Genomic DNA, 25,264 nt, shown 5'->3' with positions numbered 1-25,264 from the left:
ACTCCTTTTTTTATAGTTAGGTATCTCAGTCAGTGTTCTGTTGCTGTGAAGAGACACCAGGACCAAGGCAACTCTTATTAAAACAAGAATTAATTAAAGCTGGCTTACAGATTCAGAGGTTTAGGCCATTATCATCACGGCAGGAAGCACCTGGCACGCAGGCAGACACAGTGCTGGAGAAGGAGCTGAGAGTTCTACATCTGGATCCATAGGCAGCAGGAAGAGAGAGACTCTGGCCTTGGAATGGTCTTTTTGAAACCTCAAAGGCCACCCCCAGTGACATGCTTAAGGCCACATATTCTTTAGGATGGCCCCAGGTTAGGAGGCGTCTAATCTTCTCCCTTTCTCCGGGACTGTACTTTGGTGCATATTCTATGAATCCTAATCCTTTCAGATAGTGCCACTCTTTGGTGACCAAGCATTCAGATCTATGGGGCTACGGGGGCCCATTACATTAGGGAAGCTGAGGGCCAGAGAGGGTCCTTTATGCAAAGTTGTATGACCCAGACATCCTGTCTCAGTCTTCTCTGCCATGCAGCTTACTGCATCCATCTTTTCTCTGTTGCTTTTCTTGTCTTTTGCAGTGACTGAAGCCAGGCAGACTTGCATTGCACCAGTGAGCTGGATCTCCAGCCCTTTAAAACATTTTTGTTATCAGAATAAATGTATCAGAAAAACATATCCATACGTGACTCAGGCTGGTCCTGGTCTTACCCTGTAGTCAACCTTAAAGTCACGCACCTCTTGCCTGGGCCCCCAAGCAGGTGGAACTACAGACTCTCGCCACCCTACTTAAACCATCTTTAAATGTGTGATCTGAACTGGTGACCCTCCCTCCCCCCTTTCCTATTTAGCAGAATGCAGTCTGGCTTCCTTTGTGTGTGGCTCTCGACAACAGACACAAGATCCTTCAGAGGCATCAGCGATGACCTCTTAGCTTCCGGTCTGGGGGCCTGCGCTCAGCCCTCTTCCACTTCCTCTCCCTGAGGTTTCATGGTTTGTCGCGTTGCTCTCCAACTTGCTTCTGATTCGCCCTCCATTCTTTGGGCTGACTCTGCCCCTCCTTCCCATGCAGACAGCTGTGGGCTTTGTCCTTCTCTGACTTCCTTCCTGAACCCACCACTAAGGAAAGTGTCCCTGTGAGACCAGACAATGAAGGCTGTAGGGGAGGCTATCTCTCAGAATAGTCTTTACGATGCTCACATGTGCTTCCAAGACTCTGGTTGCTATGGTTGGAGTGTAAAATAGCTCCCATAGGCTGGTGTTTGAACATTGGTGATGCTGCTGTGCCTGTTTGTGGACCACTTGGGACTTAAGGTCAAGCTGGTAGATATAATTAACCAGAAGGAAGCCTTAAGGCCTAGCCCTGCTTCTCGGTCCTGCCGTCTGCTTCCTCATCTGCCAAGATGCGAGACATCTGTAACACACACACACACACACACACACACACACACACACACACACACACACACACACACACTGCCATGAACTCTGCATGCCCTCCCTGGGATGATGGGCTAAAACTGTCTGCCAAAATACATCCTTCCTCCCTTCAGGAGGGGAAGGATACAGCCAAACACCCTACCCATCCCTGCATCCTTGCTTCTGCCAGGTATTGGTCGTGGTCCTGAGTAAAGAAACTACTACACTGGTTATCCTGACCCGTCCCACATTCCGTTAGAGGAAGATGCGAGAGATGCACCGTCCACTGCCTCGATGCCTGGGGAATTTAGTCGAAACCATTTGAGAAATGACAGTCCATCCTTGGCACCCGTACTTTTAAGGGCCATGCATCCCTCTCTATGGCTTCCAAAATAGGTCTTGCTGCAAATAACTACTTTAAAAACAAAAAACAAAAATAAATCCTCTTTTAAATGCATATATTTAAAGTAATGGAAAAAGAAAGTGCAAAGAGGGGAGGAGGAAATAACGGCAGAGAGTATGTTTCTGTGAAGCGATAGTTGGGGGGGAGTGGGGGAGGGGTACAAAAGGATCTGCAGCCTAGGAGCCAGGTCTGATCACTATGGAAAACAAGCTGGGACTTCACCTAAGGCTGTTGCGTGAATGTAAGACATCACCAAGGAATGGGGCAGGCATGAAAACATGACATGATGAAGTGAGAAAGGAGTCCTCAGATTTGTGGCCTCTACGTTGTACAAGAATGCCCTTTCTTTGATTCTTTCTATTTATAAATGACAATAAATGACGTCATAAACTGATGGCATGTCAAGAAGGACAGGTTATTAGGCAGCCCACTGAATGGTAAGACCACAGTCTATGGGGTCAAGCCCCCTCTTAACTCCACCTGTAGTTTCTCCCTTTATCTTTACAATAGCCCCCATGTAACAGGAGCTAGCCTTGTATTCTGTTTGCAAGGAAGACAAGAACGTTGTCAGGGAAAGAGAAGAGGAATTTTATTCTGGGTCACCTGCCACTTAAAGCATCATTCTTAAGCAATGGAATGGCCTCTACATGTGATATTCAGGCATCAGCTGTCATCAGGGAAACCTGCGTGAAAACCACAGCAAGACTCTAGTCTGCACCCGTTAGAACAGTTGCAGCCAGGGCTGGCAACTCCTCAGCTGCACTGGGATAAGGAACAACTGGTACATTCATATGTTTCTGATGAAAGGAAAAAGGCTAAAAACAAAACAAAACAAAACAAAAAAGTCAATGAATGACTGTTTAGCAATCACTGGTCAGTTTAATGCATATTTGCCCTTTGGCACTCCCAATCACACTCCTAATATATTTACCCAAGAAAAGTGGCCAATTTCCATAGGACTATCTCTATAACAGTGTCCACAGTGGCTTCAATTGTGATGGTCCCTAATAGGAACAGCTTTGCTGTGAAAAGAATGGAAAAGCCAAAGCTAATATGCACCTTCACTGGGACGTTTAAAAACACAAAGGAAGAAACTTAATAAACCTATAAATGCATCTTCCAGATCCAACGTTGTGAACAAAAGTCAGTCACAAGAGAGTCTTTGTGTGTGTGTGTGTGTGTGTGTGTGTGTGTGTGTGTGTGTGTGTGTGTGATTGCGTTCCTATAAAAAGCCTCAAAGCAAGAAAGCTAAACCATGGCTTTGCAAAAAGAAAAGTGAGTCATGAATTTGTGGCAGCTTCTTCACAAGGTAAGAGCGTCTGGCATAGAGGAGATGCAGGAGAACATTCTGGGGGTAATAAAAACTATGAATTGTTTATATCTTGAAAAAGTGAGGGTTTCCTAATTGCATGTAGTCAAGACTGAAGTTAAAAGATCATTGTGTCTTAATGTATGTGACTTTCATTAAAAAAAAAAAAAAGAACAACAACAAACCAACAAACAAACCCAGGTTACAAAATGCTTGCAATGCCCTCACAAAAACATGAGGTTAAATCCCAAGAACCTCTGTAAACAAAACAAAAACCCAGGCACAGCAGTGCATGCCTATGATCCATCAGTGAGGTGGAAACAAGAGAAGCCCTGGACCTTGCAATTGGTAATATAGCCAAATCTACAAGCTTTAGACTCAGGAGAGAGCCTGACTGAAAAATAAAAAAGTAGCCAGATGGGGTTATACATACTTTAATCCCAACACTTGCTTTTGAGGCAGATTGCTATGAGTTCTGAGAGAGAGAGAGAGAGAGAGAGAGAGAGAGAGAGAGAGAGAGAGATGGATGGACAGACACACAGACAGACAAAGTTGTCTTCTATCACACAGTTTCAACTTCATTTCACCAACAACCACATACACTCCAGAAAGGCCCCCGAGCCTCAGATGAGATCTTAATTCCAGCTCATGCCTGGAATCTCAGCCCTTGAGGGGGTTCCAGGCTAGAGGATGGAGGTGTACAAAGCTACCTTCAGCTACGGAGTAAGTCTGAAGACAGCTCGGGCCACCTGAGACACTGTAAGGCTCACGGCACGCTTGACTGCCAGTTGTTTCCGGCCCCGGACTGTGCAGCATACAATCTGGATTAGAAGTGGATGGACAGTTCCCTCCTTCTCCTCTCGCTCCTTTCAGTGTTCCAAGCGCTCCGGCCTCTTCTCCTTTCTCAACTGCCTAGTTTCAGTGTTCAGTGATGCAGCCCTTGCAGGACAATTCCTGACAACTGGAACCTCTGTCTTCTTTGATGTTCACTGAATAGGCTGCTGCTTCCAGACCAGTTTAGCTAGCTCTTCCTCCCCCAGAGCCTCGCCTAATTAATGCAGCAGAGCCCTTTCCTCCTTCTCTGTCCTCTTCCTACCTACTGCTCCCTGAGTTATAATAACATGTATTATTTATGTATTTTATATCTATCATTATATTATATATAATAATATTAATATTCACATCCGTTAAACTAAGACATTGCTCATTACCCAGCAGCCTCTTAACCACTCTGTAAATAGTTAATGGGCTCATATACACACTGTTTCTCATTAAAATGCTTCTGGGATTCATTCAGTATTTATCCTCAGAGCCTCATATAGCTGCTGTACAATGAATAAGGCATGTTTCCTGTCTATCCTCAGAGGAGCAAGAGCCGCCAACCACCAAAACGTATGAGAACATGACCCCTGTCTCATATGCTCTGTCGATAAGTTAAAGAGCTCAGACTCAGGAAGGCTCAGAAACCGGGTATCTTCCCTTCTTCCAGCCTCACTGTGTAGCTGAAGGAGTAGCATCTTCTCATCGTTATCAAGGAGGTAGGGATAAGATAGGAGGGCGGTGCTTCTTATCCTTCAGGTAGCTGGCGTGACTGGCATTCCCAACAATCCATTACTGTTTGTGAGCCAACAGTATGCACTATGTGAAAATGACCAGAGGGAAAGGCAGGTCACAGATGGGGAGGGGCTACAGGTAATGTTAGCTTTCTTCTGGGTCTGGGTCTGGATGGCTGGGTCAAGGGAGACTCGAGCACCATTTTGCTTCATGGGGGTGTGTGGTGCGACTCTCGGTGGTCGGCTCAGCTGTTGGTGTGAAACCCAAGGAAACTGTCCCACCGCTGCCCGTGCAAGCTCTCTCACTCACCGCAGGCGGCTGCCTCGAATGCTATGAGTCTGACACCCACATCCTGTTGCCTCTGGCTCAATCTTGTTCTCTTTTTAAGAGCTATATCAAAGAGATGGTGCCTTACATCTTCAGAAGACGTCTGTTGCTTTTGAGCAGAAAGTGAACGTCTGTGTTTTTGCAGAAGTCCACCAAATGTGGGCCAGACTCACACACATACCCCCCGACCCACCCACCCACATGCTCCGGAGACCTGGGCCACAGAACAAACAGGAATTCCACACACTGAATCATTTGGTATCAGTTAAACACTGATCGCTTTGAAGGGCTGGCATCTATTTAGTTTGAGCCTTTATCATTCAAGTAAACTTACAAAGAATTATAAAGTGTTTACTAATATTAACCTTGACTTTAACTCTAAACCAATTAGAAATTTTGTTCTGGCTGATTCTCTGAACTTACCAAAGCTTACACTATGGCTATAAAGTTTTAATTATGTTTGACGTGATGCCATGTTTTTAAACTTTATCCTTTTGCTTTCTCGGGCTAAAATAATAATCAGACCACGGGATCAATGTAGCTTCTCATATTTACTCTTTTTTTTTTCAACTGAAGCTTTTAGTTCTGGAGGGGAGGAGAGAAAAGGAAAAACAGTAAAAAGGGAAGTTAGAATGAAATCAAGGCTCAGAAGAAATGTCTTCTATTTCTCTAGTTTGAAATACCCATTCTGTTCCTGCGGCTTTCAATCACTTACGGTCAAAATTTGACAGCGCCCTGGTGAGTTGGGTAAGAGACACAGACAAACACCTCACTTGGCAGCCATCTCATAGGAGGACTCACAGACATGATCCCCAGGCTCTGCTGACTTTGTTGCAGCCACGTGGCTCGGAGCAACACTTGTTGGAGAAAAGTGGCTTTACGGGAACACTTCCACGTCCCAAAGTAGAGAGGCTCCGATGCTCCTAAGCTACCCTAGGCCTCTGCTGACGTCATTTCGATACATCATCTGCCATTCTTAAGTCTGACCTGATGTCTTTTTCACCCCTCACATGCCCTTTTCATACTACCTAGAATGAAGACGTCGCAGAGTTCCAGCGAGACGTCCGAGAGAAGGTTGTGTCTCACCATTCATCTCCTAGCGCGTTCTCTCAGTGTCAGTAGGTGGGTGCTTATGAAGCTGCTAGTGGCATTCCTCATTAGATACAATGAGAAAGATAGTTTGTAAAACCACGCGCAAGACTGTCAAGCAGAACATTCTGTGTTTCACGTCTGTGCACTTGACAGGAACCTTATTAGCTTGACTTTATGCTAAAGTATAATCTGGCAAGTACACTTGACAGCAAAGCCAGCAAATAGAGGTATGTGAGAAGCAGGCAGTCCCTCATTTTTTCTCCAGCTTAGTTCTAAAACCGATCAGCTAATCAATAAATATCTGACTTCTTTGCTCATCAAACATTAATGTTCCTCTGAGACACATGTACATCAACTGATAAAACATCTTAAAGGCCCCTAAGGTGATATCTGTTATAGTTCAGATTTAGTGCGGTCTTCTTTTTGTTTCTAAAGCTCTCGTTTTACTGCATTCTGCCTCCACTGTTGTGGTTTTTTTAATATTTTATTTAATTTTAATCTATGTGCATTACTGTGAAAGTGTCAGATCTTGGAGTTACAGACAGTTGTGAGCTGCCATGTGGGTGCTGGGAAATTGAACCCAGGTCCTTTGGAAGAGCAGGCAGTGCTCTTAACCACTGAGCCATCTCTCCAGCCCCTCCTCTGTTGTGTTAAATGAATCAAACAATAAACGAAGTACTGTATGACCGTGAATTGAAAACTCTGTAAGTGCAATACGATTAAAGACAGATAGAAACCAGTGCGTTGGTCATCAGTATAGTAGAATAGAGGATTTATTCACCTCTTAAGGAAAACAACTGAGTTGTGGACTAGTGCATAAGAATTTGAGGAAGCCACCCAAGAGCATTGGAGAAAAGACTTTTGCTGGGCACTTGGCAACTGCCTTTTAAACCACTGATACTGGACAGCTCTACCTTTGGTTTTTATGTGCACACTTTATAGGCTCTTATGTTTCTTCACAGGGTCACCAACATATGAAAGAAGATATTGACCTTGAGTCATTGGAAGAGGAACTCTGAGACCAGATGGCTCTTGGTTGACGCTAGGTCCTCTGTGCAATCCGGACTACCAGTTGTTCTTGGGGATCAGTTTTCTCATGCAGAAAATCAGGATCAGCAAATCTATTTTTTTAGGAGTTGTTTGTGAGGAGGGAGAATGTCACATTTTAAGATGTTAAAAGGCCTTACCATGTTACTTGGCCTATAATGGGCTTTTGTGACTGGGCTTCTAAACTGGAATATAGCCACTGAATGCAAGTAACACATATATGTTAAGCTGTTAAGCCAGGCAGCAGGGAGACTGGTCTGAATTTAAGAAGAGAATGCTTGTTCTCTCTCTTAACGACCATGCCAACATCCTGAGGGAGCTCACAAAGAGCACACATGCCTCTGAGGTTTGAATATGAACTGTCCCCTGCAAGCTCATGTGTTTGGACACTTACGGCACGGTTCAATGTCTGGAGGTGGTAGAACATTTGGGATTGTAGCCTAGCTAGCAGCAATGGGTCATTGCTGGTGGGTCTTGAAGGTCATATCCATCTCTGGTTCTAGCACAATTTATCTCTCTCCTTCCTGATCTGCCAAGATATTACCAAGTCATGCTACATGTTTCCTCCACCATAGCCCAAGCTGCCCCAGCTGCCACGCTATTCTCAGGGGGATGGTCTGACATCGCCTGAACCATGACCCCAAACAAATCTTCTACCTCCCAGGTTATCCATGTCAAGCAAGGAATGAAACTAAGGGCTAGAGAGATGGCTCAGAGGTTAAGAGCACTGACTGCTCTTCCAGAGGTCCCAAGTTCAATTCCCAGCAACCACATGGTGGCTCACAACCATCTATAATGTGATCTGATGCCCTCTTCTGGTCTGCAGGTGTAAATTCAGGCAGAGCACTGTGTACATAATAATAAATAACTAAGTCTTTTAAAGAAAAAAAGAAAAGGAATGTAACTAATATACACGTAACTTGGATCCCATGGCCTGCCAACCATAGCAGACAAGCCCTCTGGCTCACCCCTCACTTAGCTCACCTAGGTGAAAAGAGTAAGGGGAGAAGCGTTCTATATCAATCAGGGTTCTCCAGAGAGCTGAAATGACAGAGTATGCACGTATAGGCAGAAGTTCAGTTCCACAAATCAGATCATGTGATGATAGTGTCTGGCAAGGCCAAATTCTACACTGTAGGACAGCAGGGTAGACATGCCATGACGAACTAAGGCTGAGTTGGAAGGTTACCTGCTAGAGAATTCCAAGTCTTTTTTTCTAATAAAACCTTTACCTGATTGGATGAGGCCCAGCCACATTACAGGGTGCGGGCGGAGGGGGATGGTCTGCTTTATTTAACTTGAACTTATTTACATGTCAATCTCCTCTAAGAATACTTGCAGAAAATCAGCAAAGAAAACAGAATCATAGGGGAGGGGAGTAAGGGGAAAATGGGAAGGAGGGAGGAATGGAAGGACACAAGGGATGGGATAACAATTTAGATGTAGTATGAATAAATTAATAAAATATATTTTAAAAAATAAAAAATAAATAAAAATAATGGCTGACCAAAATGCCTGGGCACTATGGCTTAGCCCCACTGTACTGCCTGGTTTTGTCTATCAACTTGATTGGAAGGAAAGGAGCCTCAGTTGAGGAACCGCCTCCATGAGATCCAATTGTAAGGGATTCTCTCAATAGTGATGGATAATGGAGGACCCGACCCATTGTGGGTACTGCTATCCCTGGGCTGGTGGTCCTGGATTCTGTAAGAAAGCAGGATGAGCAAGCTATGGAAGCAAGCCAGGAAGCAACACACCCCCTCCATGTTTTCTCCATCAGCTCCTGACTTATGGATCCTGCCCTGTTTGAGTTCCTATCCTGGCTTCTTTTCACGGTGAACAGCAATACAGAAGTGTAAGCGAAACACTTCCCCTGCTTGCTTTTTGGTCACGGTGTTTTGTCACAGCAATAGGAACGCTAACACACTCACTGATATACAAAATCAACCATCACACAGCTCATGGTATCTCCTACAGATCAAAAGGGCTGCCATGATCAGGAGTTAGAGTTTCAGAATGAGGCAGAAATGTGCTCAAACCCTGACCATTCAACACATCAGATCCATGACAACTGTGTAAACTTTCAGACGTTCATAAACGGAACCAAGAAAGCAGCACAGTGGAAGACTGTGCATATTACTGAAAGAAGAAAGTTAGAAATGCACATGAGGGTCCAGCGCTGAGTTGTACATGGCAGGTAGTATGTGTATAGTAATTGAAGTACCCTTTCTTCGTGAAAACAGAATAAGGAGTCTGGTTGAAAAAGGATGAGGGTGGAAGGCTTGTTACTTGGTGTATGGTTTCTCTCAAATTGAATTTCCTTTAAGAAATGGCTTTTCTTAAAAAACTGTTCTTAAAATAAGTAAAACACTCCATTTTCATTCTTTTAAAATGTGTTTCCCACCCAGTTCCTCTTCTGGGGCCTTTTCCCTCTTGTCGGTCACACACTGCTATTTTCTTTTGCACATTTTTTGTCACATTGAATTGCCAGGTGTAGGTCAGTAGATGTCACAGGTATGACAAAGAAAAGGACAAGCTTTCTGTGCTTCTGTTCTTGCAGGCACAGAAATTACTCACTGGTTTGATTTTTTGGGGTGTTTTTTTTTCTTCAGAAAAGAGGCCAAGTAAGTGAGCTGTGCAATTGAACTTCTTCCCAAGTAGGGTTGGGAGTGCTGGTTCAAGAATTTGAGCAGAGATGTGTTAGTGGAACTTTCACAAGACTGTGAAAGCTGGCCATTCAGCCCATAGATGCTCATGCAAACATGCACAATTCGTGCAACCTCTACAGAATACCCTAAGTATGGCATGATTCTCGTAGAGGAATTTTAATGCAGAAGCAGGGCTCTTCTGATCACACCCAAAGACCTTCTAGGCCTTTGTGATCCTGACGGAATACAGATGCCCTTAGTATTGACCTTTAACCCCAACCAGTGAAGGTAAAGTTAGTTTGTAGAAGGAAGCACCCATGTTTGAATGGAATGGATAATTGAGGGCAGAGAAATTCACAAACCAGAGAAAGATTTGGAAGAATAGTCAGAGGTAGGATATGCCCAACTCTCATGAGAACAGAGAGAAAAGAGGAGAAACTTAAGACAGAATAGGACAGAGGAAGGAGGGAGGGAGGATGAAATTTTACCAGGAGAGTCTTACAGAGACAGGTGGAAGAGAGAACAAGCTAGACACAGGTAAAGACAGAATGAGCCAGAAAATAAGAAAGACAGAAAATTAGAGTGGATTGCTAGAGTTAGTTTGAAGCCAAGCAGAGCAATTGAGTCAGAAGCTGAGAGAAGCCAGTTTGAATCAATCAGCTTGGAGAGGAGTTAGAACCAGAACAGCTGAGTTGGTCCGGCCAGCCAGAGTTCATAAACAGCTAAAAGGGTGAGCTTATTCAGTGGCAAGTCTCTCGGGCTGAAAGCATTCTAGGCCGAGATTAGATTATACAGAGACTAGAAGCTTCCAGAACTACACTTAGGTTAGAGATGGAGTCAGTAAACCTCCAAGACAACAATTACTTCAGGAGAATAAAAGTTAGAGTTACAATTCTACATAAATAAGTCAGCAGCTCTCATTGACATGTGCAAGTAACCATACATCCCAATCCACACCCTTAAAAAAAATTCAACAACACATGGAAGACAACAGTACATAAGACACGCTAACTTTAACCTTAGCTCATTTGCTGAAATTTCATATGAATATGGACTCCCTAGATTAAATAGTTCAATCCTAGATTATTCAGTCAACAAATCATGGTCATTCTCAGTAACTGTGAAGCATAAAATAGCCACATCTACTACACCAACAACAAAATCTACCAGAAAAATCTCAAAATCAAAAACTGAAGCCCGAGCCAGACCAAACACTACTTGTACTGTTGTGTTGTATAACTGAAAGGTGTCTGGGTGAGACACAAGTCTCCGTGCTCCATCTTCCACTTGCTGTTAATTGTAAATGAGTCAATTAACCTTTATGGGGCTCATTATTCATCCTGGTGTCAGGATCCTTGCTACTGTTGTCTGGAAGCACATTGCACACTAATGTAGGCTGGCAGGACTGACAAGTAGTAGCTAGTGTTTAGTATGAACTTAGTATGTGTCAGGCCCTGTTAGTGTCAGTGTGTTTTCACTGTGTTTCTCACTTATTTTTCACAGCATCACTCTGAAGCTGGAATTATTATTTTCCTACGACATGACAAAATTGAGATAAAGTAGCTGAACAGGGTCAAAGCCACGGTAGGCACTAATCTCAGACTTCAGGTCCAGGCATGACAGTTCTGGGAGTCTTTTTTTTTTTAATCTCTACAACTTCCAAGTCAAAGGCTTAAAGTATTGTTAAATTTGGAAAGCCTTACCCTGGCTCGTTTTGCCAAATAGAGATTGAAATCAAGGGTACAGTGTTGTCATCAAAATTGTATGCACAATTCTTTTTTTCAAAACTCCATGTCAATAGCTTCTCTGTGGAGAACAGTGGCCATGAAGATCACTTTCAGTGACATTGTCAATGAGAGTGGAATGTGACATTTAGATAGGAATAGAAATGTGAGAAGTCGTAGGGCTGGTGGTGTCAGAGTAGCATAAAGAACCATGTGGAGATGAAGTTTTCATTTCTTAGTTTGCATTTTCCCTATCTTATTCTAGAAGTTTCTGGGGCTCTGAACTAGCCCTAGAACTCAATAAAGTGGAAAAGGCCACTGTTAGCTTTTGGCTTAAGCTGGAATTCAAATCCCTGGCTGATAGAGATTTTCTAGCAGGGCACAGTCAACTACTTCATGCTTAGATTGAGAAATGGGCATTTGTTGTTCATCCTGGCTATAGTATTCTGAGTCCTTTATATACTTACCTGATACCACAGATACAATTTTTTTAAAAATCGAACATTAATGAAGCCATGTTTCTGACACATTAAAAAAAAGTGACAAAAATTTGCGTGTAGTGAATTGTTGGACCCTAGAAAGTGTAAACTGGTTGAAATATTTTTCATTTCCTTTTCTGTTTGCTTTATGTGGTGGTGGGGATGGAACCCATGGCCTTGTGAATGTTACGCGAGTGCTCTGTGGCTCAGCCTTGAAGTTTGAACCGTTTGTATTGTGAACAAGACTTAAAATAATCAACTGTCTTTCAGTGTTAGATGAGTTAATCTAGTTAGTGCTTTGGCCAATTCATTTTGGAAATGTCTATATTCTATATTCTACATTCTAAAAGAATGTAACTCCCAAAAAAGAGAGACAAATATCTGTTTCATTTTTAAAAGTGAGGACATAAGCAATCTGATATATTGTCTTCTATGTAGAAGAAGAAAAGATGAATCACTTATGACATAAAAACACATTTTAAAATTTTTCTCTCAAAACTAAAATCTTGGGGAAAATAAAGGACTTAAGTTGGACTCATTGATTAATTAACATTTTCTAAATTACATTTTGTCAGTTCTATACCCCAAACAGGAGACTGAATGCACAATATCCAACATTTCCACAATTTCACAGCCTTACATGGAAACGCTAATGCAGTCAAAGTTTCCTTTTATTGCAGAATTCTGTTTTTTTAACTATATTTATCATTGGGCCATGATGACCAGGAACTGAGTTTAAGTCAAACTGACCCAAGTCTGTAATCGGATATCTTCTGAGAGGAAAGTGAGAGTGTGGTAATCATTGGGACCATTTCACCAAGAGCAGTGGAGCTGCATTTATCTCTGGACTAATAGGGAGTCATTTTGTGAGCTGTGTTCTTGACTTCATCACTCCCCTGGGAAAGATTTCCACTTGGTCACATCTGCATTTCTGTCAAAGCGATAGGTCCTATGCCTTCAAAATGCATAATATAAATGAAAATAGCTATTGTATTAAGTTCCTATTATGGATAAGTAGTTGCATATATCTTCCCATGTAATCTTCATACAATTTTAGGCAGAAACAACACTCTCCTCATTGTGCAGATGGGTAAACTGAGGTCTTGTGGATTTGCATAACAAGGTTAATGGCAGTGTCTGTCTCCCGATGATAACAGCTGTTGTTCTTGTGTTCCAAAGTGAAATGGCTTGAACCTGGAAACGTGTCGTCGCATATAAGTTAGAAGCTCACTGTGTCTCACAGTGGCTCACCTCAACTCACTGACATGTTAATACCAATCTGTAGTTTCTGAGAAGGTGAAAAATAGTTCTGATAAACCAGATATGACACTGAGCCTTTCAAACATACACTTTGATATGTTGCCTGGGGATGTGGAGACTATAAAAAAATATGCTTTAAAGAAAACTTTCTGCATATGATGTAAATAAAGAATTGACCTAAGATTTGAACCTCTGTGATCATTCAATGATCATTGCTTGCTGGATGTAAAAGAGAGGGATAAGCAAATTTATTCCTCAGTCAGAAATAAGTGACTAAGGCAGGGCTCATAAGAGTAGGGATTTTCTGTTCACAGAAAGCCAGCCAGCCAGGTTACCACTGCATAATGGAATCTGTGCCCAAGATGTAATGTGGCCACTTAGAGTCCTCATGTGGCACAACCTCCATGCTTTTCCCAAGAGTCCTGTAACAAGATGGGCTATCCCCTCTCCTTGAGAAAACCAAGAGAGCATAAACATGGAAATGTACTGATTACCAATGAACCATGTGTTGTTTTAAAACAACACTCTAATCCAGTTTGACATGAAATATGACACCTCACATGTGCCTTTTCTAATGAACAGCACTTCACCGCCTATCCATCATCTGCTTGGATCCACTCATTTCTTCCTTTTCCTTCACAGCCTTTGTGTTAAACCTCGGACTGTGCCAAACTGGTCTCATAAGAGCCATCAGGTGCTATGGTGTTTTTCTTTTTCTATAAATTATTGAAATAAAGCATACAAAGGGGAAAAACATGTTTTCAAAAATCTTAAAACCATTAATATTCACATACAGATGCAAAAAGCAAATGAAAAGACTTTAATCAGACTCACGCTGAGACGGGTGCGAAGTGTTGGGCTGACAAGAGACTATTTTTCTAAATTTTATCTAATGCTTTTTATGAAAAGCTTTTGAAAAACCCATTCCTTATAAATCCAAAGAATGAGTAATTATCTTATTTCTCAGAATGTGTAACTTAAACACACAAATCTGTTCAAAGATTTTAAAACAATAGAAACATTTTTTGTCCTGCTTCTAGAATATATTCTAAACCCACTTTTAAAAGATTTCCATTTGGCATCTTATATTTGAGGGCTTGACTTAATACCTCAGCTTCTGAAAATGAAATATAGCATTTAAATCTTTGCCCATGATTGTGAAATTATTCTGAAATGCAATAAGTGCAACAGTGTCAGATTAGCTCATTCCCATCCAATAAATAGTTTCTCAGAGTTAGGAGTGTATTTGCGGGAAATAGTTTTAAATGTCTCTTAGACCTGCTTTAAGTTTTGAGATTCCTTTATTATTTTCATTTTAATTAAAATGTACCGCGGCATATCACAGACCTCAGACACTGTACCACTATTTCGTGGGATAGATATTATGGGATTCATATAACGTCTGCCAGGTTTCTATTATGAACGGATTCTAGAAAAAGGGCTTTGGTCAAACTAGCCACATCTGTATTTACGCTTTTCAATTGCAGGGAGAAGAATTTGCATTGTTGCACTCATCTGACAGTCTTCTCAAATTTGTAAAGGCCTTTTTTATTTTATCTTCATTTAATCTTATTTTTCCCCTCATACAATACATGTTGGTCATTCTTTTCCCTCTCTCAACTCCTACCAGGTCCTCCTCCCCAACTCCCTACCCCCCAAGTTCATGTTTCTCTCTCTAAAAAGAAAAAAGAAAGGGGGATAAAAATAAACCAGAAATGAAACCCAGGGAGTCTGCTTTGTGTTGTCCTATCACCCCTGGGCCTGGGGTGGGCGTGATAGAGCCAGTATTGCTCCATCCATCATGGAGAACAGACTTGCCCCATTCCCTGCGGGTCTCAGTTGCAAACAGCATCTCAGTTAGGGGTGGGACCTTGTGTCTCCTTCCCTTTATCCTTTCTATTGGTGCTGGGATTTTGTCTGATGCTCTCACAGTCACTGTGAGCTCATATGTGCATCAGCCCTGTCCTGTCGGGATGACGCTGGTCTCTTGGAACCATTGCACCACTTCTGGCTCCTAACAGTCTTTCTGCCTTCTCTTCTTCTGACCAGGTCCCTGAGCTTTGCCGGGAAGGGTTTGATAAAGACATCCCATTTGAGGCTGAGTTCAAAGCCAATTTTTAAAGCTAAACCAACTACCCCGGAGTTTTCAAACCACATTCAGACCATTGGAAACTTAGAATCATCAAGATCTTTGAACTCCTCTCAATTGCAACTGGCAAACGGGGAAGCCAATCTTTTATAAACCCATTAAAAAGCAAAGAGGTCAAATGACTTGTTTTCTAGATTCTAAAGAAGTAAGGGCCTCTTCTATTCTAAGCCCCAAGTGAATCCATCCCTTAAAAAGAACTACATGGCTTCTGTGTGTCCTAAAAAGGTAAAACAAGTCCTTCTCTTGGTGTCCAGGACTACTGCTCACTAAATATCTCCCAGACCATAAATGCAAGTGGTCAATCACGCTACATTTCCTGAGCTGGAACGCTGATGAGATTGCTGAATGATTGGATAGTTTCCCTAATCATCTCGTATTGCCAAATGTTTACTTAGCCTGGCCCTATCTAGTCCCTGAAGGCAAGGAATTTTTAGAGACACAGTGATTCGCTCAAGGAAGAAAGTACTGTGGAAGTAAAGCGCCAGCCCTGATCTACAGAGCCCCATCTGGGTTGGGGCTTTAAGGAGAAAACAGCCCTAGTTTCTATCCTTGACCTCCGTGAGCAGAGGGAAGGGCAGTGTACAGCCTAGGCATTCCAAATGTTTCTGCTCAGTCTTGTGTCAGGTAAAAATCGGGATTTTCCCCAAAATATCAGCTGTTTGGCTTTAAATTCTTTTACTCTGGTAGACTCAATAAAACATTCTGCGATGTTCGTTGTGTCTAAGAAGACAGTGAACTGGGTTTCTGGACCTAGGAGATGGGTAAAATATCTAGAATTTGCCAAAGGAAATGTGCCTCTTTTAGCTCTGCTCTGATCATTAAATGTCTAATCTCTCAAGCCTGCTGTCTGAGACTATTTTGCCGGACATCTTGACATGGTTTAGTTGGGAGAATAGGTACTCATGCTAAGTTCCAAAGTTTTCTTAAAAACGGAAGAAAAAAAAAAGGAGTATATATACTGCTGGCTTTGCACCATATCCAAGATTCAGAGCATCGGTTGTAAAAAATAAAAATAAATAAAAAGGGAAAAAAAGAACATAATTGAAAACATTTTAGCTTCATGTGAAAGCTTTAATCAAGTTATGGCTTGAGACTGGAGATTTAATTTTTTGCGACCCTAGGCGATGTCAGAGAGCAGAGAGATTTAGGGGTACACTTCCCGATACGTAAAAAGATGCTTAAGATAAGCTCTGTTGTGTACAGCACAAAGGAGTGTTTATCATTCAGGCTAAGATAGTTGCTTCAGGCTGTACACAGGATTCTTATGAGACCTTTGGTGTTTGTCACCCTCTGAACCAAGCATCCAAATTTAATTCAAGGGGAGGAAAAGAAAATTCAGTCTTTCCTTTCTAATGTCTATGAGTAACGAAGGTTATGGTGGCAGACGAAAGATGGAAAATCCACGTTCTAACTGACCATGAGTTAACCTTGAGACTGTTAATTTTAAAGAGAAATTATAAGAACACCAAAAGCAGAAAAAATACATAACTATACCATCTATTCATTAGCTAGGGGGTAAACTTTTCCAAGCTCAACATATAGCAAGTTCTGGGGAATTAACTACAAGAGAATGCACATGTCTGGTACATGCTGAAACCCAGAATCAGTCCCTAGACCCCCTACAGTGTTTGCTTGCCTCCTATTTCTTAGCATACAGGTTTTTAGAGTAAGAGGAACGGTATTTGAAAGACCTCTTTTGTAAGCAAAATGAGAAGGCAGGCATGGAGACTTCTATGCACAATGCAGACTCTAAACATTTTTAGTTTCTCTTTCAGAACAGGTAGGTGACTATCTGAAGAATTCATAAGCCATTTAAATATGAGGATTTGTCATTGTGCTTAATACTAAAATTAATATCACAGAGGTTGTTAGCGAAGAAATACTAAAATTTTGCAACAGTTTCACTATTCACCCCACCCCCCCCCGCAAACTCAGCAATCCATTTATTTAAGGGGAGATGATCTATCTTGATTGAAAAACTGATGGGCAAGTCCACATTCGTCTACACTTTTAAAAACATCTCGTAATCCCTAGAAAGAACTCATCTACAGACAGGATGAATGCTAGGCATATGTGCTTATATTTCTAATAGTTTTTATACTTTCTGTAAATGAATTTTTTTCCAAATGTAGACATAAGAACATAGCTCAATCATTAATTTCAGTACGTCCTATTCTGGATCCTGGTTGGTGTTTGATCTGTAAAGATTATTTTTAAAAGAGTCTTACTACATTTCTCTCTTCTTTCTATGTGTCTGTGATGTATGTGTGCATATGTGTATGTATGTATATATGTAGGTAGATAAATATTATTACAGATGATAGATAGATAGATAGACAGACAGACAGATATATAGATAATGTTGGTGTTACTAAGAACTAAATCATTTCTTATCTTAACACATAAAGTATGCACAATAATTCTGAGGTTAGCTTGAAGTATCTCAGAATTCTCAAGATTCCATAGTATCTTCATGTAGTTTTCATTCATCCTAGGTCTAGTTGTTCCTTTCTTCTCATCCGCAGCCTTAGAAACCCACAGAAGCTCTAAAAGCTTTCCTTTGCTGGAATCAAATTCACGTGACCATGCTAAAAACATAATGGCTAATCATGTTTTCCCTCCTAGATGAGCTGGAAAATACATTTCAAACACAGAAAACCCTTCCCAATAGACAGTGGCAACATCCCAAAGCAGTGCGTGATAGTAATTGATGCATAAAGAAATGCACTCAGCTCTGAGAGCTTAGGAGAGCCCCAATTGTATCAACTTATCATCCGTAGACAAAGACGTTGCTCTAGGTGTGGCAGCAGTCTAAAACACTGAAACTTCTGGTGAGGTTGTTGAGTACAGCTAAGTGAGTGATATATCTATACCACAGCGCCTCTCAAGTGCTGAGGAAGACAGGAAAATGAGAAAGATGAGGATCCTGCACACAAGGAAAGACAGACAGACCTTCCCATTAGCAGCTGCTGTTCCAAGTAAAAGGGAGCGATCGAGCCTTCCTCCAATCAGGGTGTCGGTACCAGTGTGCAGATGGAAGCATAAGCAATATCCAATGAGATGCAGGGAGAGCAAGAAAGTCACCTTAGAAGATGGAAAAGAGAGAGAAAGGTATGAAGAGGGATGCCAGGGATAGAGGAAAGAGGTACCAAGGCAGTGGTGAGAGAGGGACCATGCCTACATGTGTCCTTAAAATGGCATGTGGCACACCTCTTCCTCATGGCATCCGTCTCTTTGATCATTAAAGAAAAGTGGCAAAGTAAAAACATTAAGGAAAGACTATCTTACCAAATCTATGGGTACTAAAACTACATACGGTTGCTCTGCTAGTTTCAGCCGGTTTCCCTACGTGTGCTCTGCAGATTTAAAACAAGCATGTAGTTGTAATACCAGCTCTCCGGAGGCAGAGGTAGGAGGCTCATTAATTCAAGGGCAGCCTGAGCTCACACCTAAGACCCAAAACTAAATAAAACTAAAGCAAATTACACTAAAAAGATCTGGCCTATGTTCAGTTCCCAAAAAGCCATGCTATAGCATGTCCAAAGATAGCAGCCGTTGGCTGCCTGAAACATAGATTCACTTCCAAAGAATAATTGGGGGAAATGTCTGGATTTCAGCAAAGAAAGCTGTGTTTTCTTCCAATGTTGCGTATTCACGCTGTCATGGTTCTTGTTTTAAGACGTCTAAGCTTTCCCTCAGGTTGAGGAGAAGCATGGTAAGCCATCTACCTAGTGTTAGTGGCTTGTTCTAACTCAGGACAACTGACGTCATCTTAAAAATTACAGCTTCTCTTCACAACCTACGCATCTGCCTTAGCCCACCTGATGTAAGTTATCCTGGAATAGAATAGCCGTCTCAGCGTGACATATCAAAGAACGTCATATCACGTAAGAGCCTTTCAGTTACAATTGCCAATTATACACATTCTAAAATAAATGCCAGAGAATTGTGTTTATATGTAAATAACAAAATATCCAGACCTCAAGTTTAGCTAGGATGCTGAAACAGAGAGCAGACATGGACCGAATGGCAGAAATTGGATTGCTGGGCCTTTTTTTTTTTTTCCCATTTTCTTTTAAGAATAAATAACATTTTTTCATGATGAATGCTTACACATATGTCATGTACCAATTGTTTCATACACATAAAAGGAACATGCTATAGCAGATTGCTTTTAAAACGATTACATCTATAAGTCAATCCAAAGAGCACATGCAGCACTCAAGGTGGATGACAGAGCAAAAGAATCGTCTAGTCCCAGCGCTTTAATGGCATGACAGAGAACATAGAGAGAATTTCCCGGAAGCTCACGGGAGAGCTAGGCTGGCATGTGCAGCTCAGGATGGCAGAAACAAGAGAGACCCTGCCTCAAAACAAGTTAGAAGGAGAGAACTGACTCCCAAAAGTTGTCCTCTGTTCTTCATATATGTACCGTTATAGTCATGTATGTATATACTCACACATACACACACGTGCATACACACACAGACATTCACACACACTCACACACATACACACATGCATACACACAGACACTTACACACACTGACACACATACACACACACACACACACACACACACACACACACACAATGGTGTCAAATTTTAAAAGTAACAAAAATGTTAAAAAGACCATCTAGATTTCAGGCTAGAAATCAGAAAATATTTTTAAGATGCATTAATTAAGGCACAGATTTTATTAACATTGCATACTAACCAATAAAGTGACCAAGGGAGAGTATATTTTAAACTTAGTAAACCTAAGCGGCTAACCTTAGACTATAAGTGCTCTTCTTCTTTGAAAGTACTCTGTGTGGAGTAGAAGAAACAGTGTCCTACTTGCATCTTCTTGAGGGTTAGAAAATAAAAGGTGCTTGTTCTCTACCCGGGTCAGAACAGCCTGGCACACAGGACACAGGGCAGAAACAGAAAAGGCAGTAAGTACCTTAAAGTGTTACTGTCCTCCTAAGTGACACTAACAGTCACTGTGGCTTAGACATCTTGACTAGATATGTCGCCAACTCCTCCTTGTGTTTAGTTGCTGCGTCACTTCCGCACTTTGGACAAACTGCTCTTCTGGAACTTTTGGCCAAATGATAGGACATGACTGCAAAGCAAGACACTGAGCAATGGCGAAGATTAATGAGAAAGCCCAGTGTGCTTTCCTGAAATGTTTTATTATGAAAACAGAGAAGGGGAAGACTTACAAATTGATGCAGTTTTAATTAGAAAAAGAACATTCAAGGTTGGACGTGGTGGCAAATGTCTTTAATCCCAGCACTTGGGAGGCAGAGCCAGGTGGATCTTTGTGAGTTCAAGGCCAGCCTGGTCTACAAAGAGAGTCCAGGACAGCCAAGGCTACACAGAGAGACCCTGTCTCAAAAAAAACAAAAAAAAAAAAAAAAAAAAAAAGAAAGAACATACAAATTAAGATTTGCTTTTCAAAATAAGGCTTGGTTCTTAGAACTGCAAAGACCCTGAACACACAATCAAGTCTCTCTGTGGTGAACATGGTGGTTGCCTTGCTTCCCTTACAAGGCTTACACATACAATGTCTTCACTTTTTTAGTTTTCCTCACAATAGAAAGTGAGGAAGGAGGGATTCTCCCATGTGTGTGGCTGCCATTTGTCCTGAGTTAGTCTGCAAGGACTACAGAATAAAGATATTAGTTCGGATTAAAACAGTATACACGATGAGCATAGCATTTCTCAAGGTAATTACCTCTGTCTATTATCTCTGTAGCCTCAGAAATGCTGTTCAATATTTTGATTGAGTGTTGCTATCATTCCTGATTTACAAATGAGGTACCAGAAATTCAGAAGATGTTTTACCTAAACTTACTGTGCTGGCATCTGAATGCAGACCCTGTTCCCACTAATCCATACCTCACGGCCCCCTCAGATTCCAAATAAAGTACCCATTCCCTCACCTCATTTAATGAAACACCACTCTTGCAGGCTTGTTAGAAATATTTATAATAAATAACCTGTACTTGAGAATTACTTTTTAGTCTCTGGCCATACCAACTGGAATGTGCCCGATCTTGTCTGGTCTTGGAAGTTAAGCAGAGTCAGGCATGGTTAGTATTTGGATGTAAGAATTACTGTTCATATTCCCAAAGAAAATTATTTTCCCTTCACAAAGTTTTCAATTTCCAAGATAAGCCAAGAATCCTTGTCAAGGCTGTTTTCAAGTGAAACTTTTATGAATACATGTTTCAATAAAACAAAATCAATTTTATGTGAAATTAACTTGATGATAATCTGCTATCATTCGATCACCCAATAGTAAGATTGATATAAACCTTCGTATTGAATTCAAGAGGGCAGGCACTCCTGATATAACAGCCACAAGTCAGAGGTGTGTGTTATTGCAATTTGATGTTGCTGCTTCTGCATGGTGGGACAATGTTGTGATGTCAGCATCTGTGGTGTAGACGCAGGAGGATCGGTAGTTTAAGGTTGTCCCTGGGCTTCTCAGGAAGTCTCAGGCCTGCCTGCGTTACATGAGAGCCTATCTCAAAATTTACTTACTTAATTAATTTGAAACAACTTTGATTTATCAAGTGAAATAAGGTGGCAGCTCTTCCATCACACTAATCATGTCTGAAGGGTTTTGTAGTGACATGGGGCTAGTGACTGTCACACTGGGTACCACAAATCCAAAACAACTCCCTCGTTACAGAGAAGTGCATGAATGAGGCCTATCTAATTCATCTTCTGGGGTAACATCAGAGATATATGTGTGCAAAAATGAGCCATGATTCTACTTAACCGAACATCTTAGGAAACCAACAAGTCAGTAATAAACATAGGTAATCACACTGATTCTCCATACACTGGAAGCTCATCTGACCCAGCATGGCTGTCAGTCAACCTGAAGGCCGTTTCAGCGATATATTGGTGTATCAACAGCTACACACAGTAGAACAGGGCTGAAAAGAGAGGTCCTATTTTCTCAGATTCTTTCAATGAGGACTTAGAATCGTCAGCAGAGGGACAAGGTAAGATGGCTTCCCCAGAGCAAAGCCCACGCATGAAGCCAGCAAGGTTAGAGGTCCAACCACTGTATCAATACTACCTGAGCATTTGTGTTAGGGAGCAGATGGTTGCCTTAGCTGGATAAGTGACAAGAGAGAAAATGATTTTTAAAATAAATAAATAAAAATAAAACCTCATGAGAAAAGCCTGGCTTCTTACCTAACTGTCTGCTGCAGATGGCGGGGAGTTCTTCCACTGTGAAATAGGCTAATCTGAAAAGGCAGTGGTTTGGGAGCTAAGCCCACTCAGGTCAGAATCCCCATCTGCTGTGTAACTACCTCCCTAGCCAGAGGAAGGTGCCATACTGAAGCTCTGGAAGCCATAAGGCCAAACACTTCCCCCTTTTACTGAAAATAGACCTTTATTTCTCACTTAATATGTCCTGATTATGGTTTCTCCTCTGTCTACTCTTCCTAGTTCCTTCCTGCCTCCCCCCATATCTGGATCTACCTCCTTTATGTCTCTCATTATAAAACCATTTTATAAGTAAATATATAATATAATAATAATATAGTATAATTAGTGATAAAACAAAGACTGACATTGGAATAAAACAAAACACAAGACAATCAAATGGAAGGAACAGACCCCAAGAAAGTCACAGAAACATATTTAAATTAAAAGACCTACTTGTCTATACTCTCATATACCCCATAAAATAAAATAAAAAAATAAAAATTAAAAAAAAAAACACTATACTGAAGTCATAATGTACCCAAAAGGACCTATAGGAGAGAGCAGGGGAGAATATATAAGAAAAATTTTTAACTAAATTAAAAACCAACAGGCAAAGCTTCAACATGACATGGTGAGAGCAGGAGCCTCCGCTAATGCCGCTGAGTTTGTTTTCCGTTGGCCATCTTCAGCCTGCCATGCAGCATACCCCTATGAGTAGTTTCTTTTCCCAGTGACATTCCCTTGAAGGAAATACTCACTGGCAAGTGGTTATCAGCTGGAGATTGTTTGGAGGCATGTATCTACTTCTCCCTTCAGCTCCAGGACCACATCTGCACAGACGCTATGCGTGCTGCATGGTCTCTGTGAGTTCCTGTGTGCACTCATCTTCTTAACTGAGGCTTTGTTTCATTGGTCTCCTCATCCCCCATGGGTCTTGCACTCTTTCTACTTCATCTTCTATGGAGTTTCCTGAGCCCTGAGGGGAGGCATTTGATGGAGATAATCCTTTTTTAGGGCTGAGTGTTCCAAGATCTCTCTCATTCTGTGCGTACTGTTTATCTGTGAGTCTCGGCATTCCTTCCCATCTGCTGCAGGAGAAAGACTCTCTGATGATGGGCCAAATATTGTATTTGTCATGATAGACATCCACATATTTATATGTAAAATTTTATTGCAACAGAGCCACATTCAGTTCAATTTTTCTATTTTTTGTCTGTGGCAATAACGATGCTAGAAGATTTAAACAGTTCCAAAAGAAGTCCACAAAGCATAAAACACTTACTGTCTATCTTGCTATGGATAGAAAACAAAATCTTGACAATATAAAGCAGAATCAAGTATAAGAAATGATCATTTGGTTGCATTCCATCAGTACTTAGATGGCAGGCGCAAGGCACTAAGTTCTATGGCCAGAACAAAACCAATCTAATGGCTTCCTTTGCCTCAAAAAGCTTTCAAATGCTTGTTCTGGCCTCACTAAAATGATGATAGCTCAACTTTCTTCTTCCACATTTGTGAAAGAGCACAGACAAGCACACCATAATATAGATATATTATAAGGTATCAGTCAGGGCTCCCATAAAACAGACAGCTTACCCCATTACATTTTGTAAATAGATGCTAAATTGAAAGGGTAGCTGACAACAGCATCAAATGCAGTAGTAATATGACCTTCTCACTGAATACAAAGTGGAACAGCAAGCATTTGGTAGATTTACCATTTACTGTATATTTAATTTTGCAGTGCTAGGGATTAAACTTAGGCAGTAGTGCTCAACCTTCCTAATGCTGTGACCCTTTAGTACAGTTCCTCATGTTGTGGTGATCCCCAACCATAAAATTATATTTGTTGCTACTTCATGACTGTAATTTTGCTACTGTCGGACACTGCAATGTAAATATCTGATATGCAGGATACCCAATATGCAGCTACTACAAAACAGTCTGTCAACCCCCAACGCTGTTGTGACCCACAAGTTGAGAACCCCTGAACTAAGGGCATTGTATACAGTATGCAAGCATTCTGTCACTGAGTTGTCCCCAGTCTTTCTTTCAGTGACCTTATTTGTATCCTACTGTCAAAGCAGACAGAGAGAGAGAGAAACAGAGACAGAGGCAGAGACAGAGATAGAGAGACAGAAAGAGAGAGGGAGGGATACAGGCCATAGACAGTAATTATCTGTGAGAGGCCATTTCTGCTTGGAATATATGTATCAAGTGATTAAAAATTATGCTAATAATAATGATCACTGGGTGTGGTGACACAGAGCCTTAATCCCAGCAGGGAGGCAGAGTCACATGGATCTCTGTAAGTTCAGCATCAGTCTGGTCAACATAGTAAGTTCCAGACTAGCCAGAGCTATGCAGAGGCTAATAACATTAGATTCTTCTTCTTCCTGATAATAATTATCTAACAAAGGGAAATATAAATGGAAAAAAAGCTCCTCCTGTTTCTGACAAAGGAGAGAGAAGGAAAATTTGTATCCAGTGCACAAAGGAAAACACCAGGTTGAATAATTCATAAGTGGTAAGAAATGTGAGAAGCGCTCATGTGTACAAGTGTGTTCCTCAGGCAAAAAAAAAAGGCAAAAAAAAAAAAAAAAAAAAAAAGGAAAGGGGGGGCCTAGCATA

Source organism: Acomys minous, assembly GCF_964271855.1.
Source record: "Acomys minous genome assembly, chromosome: 9".
NCBI classification, from domain to species: Eukaryota; Metazoa; Chordata; class Mammalia; order Rodentia; family Muridae; genus Acomys; species Acomys minous.
Note: the sequence above shows the minus strand (reverse complement) of the source record.